The 1,687-nt window shown below is 56.9% G+C and overlaps 1 pseudogene; it reads left to right on the top strand.

Moving 5' to 3' along the window:
• Positions 1 to 232: 232 nt before the first annotated feature.
• On the top strand, positions 233 to 1,042 carry LOC141490237 (uncharacterized; annotated as a pseudogene).
• Positions 1,043 to 1,687: the final 645 nt, after the last annotated feature.

Below are 1,687 nucleotides of genomic sequence, written 5' to 3'. Positions count from 1 at the left end.
TAGCAACATCTCCCTGGCAGAGGGATACAAGAGCCCACCAGGCTGTGCCACCTTCACACACAACCTCACACCTTCACACACACACACACACACACACACACACACACACAGCCCCTCATCCACCAGCACAATCCCAGTAAAGTCCAAGCACCTTCCTGCATCAGCCACTCTTTCCCTCACTAACAATTTTTGCCACTCTTTACTGACAAGACTCCCCATAGCTGCTCCCACCATGGCAGACACCTGTTTTCCAGACGCTGCATGGCCACAGCCTCGGCTGCCTCAGTCTGTTCCAGTGACGTGAGCTGTGGCACCAATATCTGCTTGCCTAGGTCCTGCACGGGCTCATCCTGGCAGCTGGATGACTGCCTAGAGAGCTGCTCTGAACTTGGCTGCTGCAAGGCCTCCTGCTGCCCGGCACCCTGCTGCCCGCTGGCCTCCTACCTTACACTCATGTGCCACCCAGTCTGCTGCCTGCCCACCTCCTGCCAATCAACCTGTGGACCCAGCCTTTGCCAGGCCACCTGCACCTTCTCCTGCTCCCCAGCCTGCTGCCAGGAGTCTTCCTGCCAGTCCTCTAGCTGTGGATCTTACTGCTGCCAGCAGTCCTGCTGCCAAGGCCCTAGCTGTACCATCTCTCCCTGTCTGGTGCAGTCCTACATCTGTGCCCCACTCTGCTGCCAGCCCAGCTGCTGCCTGGCTCTGCCCGTGTGCTGCAAGCCGAGCTTCTGTGTGACCACAGCCCGTTGTCCAGCCCCCAGCTGCTGCCAGTCCAGCTGTTGCCAACCAGCCTCCTGCATCTCCTTCCTCTGCCAGCCTGTGTGCAGTTCGGCCCCCTGCTCTGTGACTCTATCTCACAGATAGAGTCTGCAAACCCTCTTGCTGCACCACCACATCCTCCTCCTCTTGCTGCTGCGCCCCGTCCTGCTGTCCGGCCTCCACCAGCTGCCGCCCCACCTCCAGTGTGTCCCTCCTCTGCCGGCCCATCTGCTGCAAACCCGCCTGCTGCACTACCTCCTCTGGCCAAAAGTCCTCCTGTTGACCACTGCCCACTTGTTCTTCTCAAACCCTACCAACCTGTCCATTGGCCTGCTGGGTCCACCCACAGCACCAGTCTGAACAATCGGCCAAAATCACCCTGGAAGACAGTCAGTCCACCAACCACCAACAGCCAAGGCCAGGGTCTCCCACCAAGTTCTTGAAAACCGTGGCTGACGCTGGCCATGGCTCCTGCTTCCATACATTCCCAGCTCAAGTGCACCCTCCTGGCACTGCCACCAGATCTCAGTGTCTCTCTAGGTTCAAAGTGTGCAGGGATGGCCCTATGCAGGGACTCACCTAACAATAAACTGCATCAACTCATCTTCCTGGATTCCCACTTCTTCACTTTTCTTATCCTGGACCCATTACAGTGGAGTGGGGTAGGGGACACACAAGGACCACAGAGAAGACAGCCTGGAGAGACCAGAAGGTCACATAAGATAGTGATTGAATGACCATCACATTAAACACATGTATCACATAGTTGAGCTGATTCTGACCCACCTTTCTCCATATCACCCTGTGCTACAAGCAGACCCATCAGCCTGCCCATTAAGCTACAATGCTCTTCCCCTGCTTTATTAGTTCAGGGGCAGGATGATACACTCACTCCCAGCACCTGCTCCGGAGCCTCAGAGTGCCAACA

The sequence above is a fragment of the Macrotis lagotis genome, chromosome 5, assembly GCF_037893015.1.
Source record: "Macrotis lagotis isolate mMagLag1 chromosome 5, bilby.v1.9.chrom.fasta, whole genome shotgun sequence".
Taxonomy (NCBI): Eukaryota; Metazoa; Chordata; class Mammalia; order Peramelemorphia; family Peramelidae; genus Macrotis; species Macrotis lagotis.
Note: the sequence above shows the minus strand (reverse complement) of the source record. Positions and strands in the feature narration are given on the sequence as shown.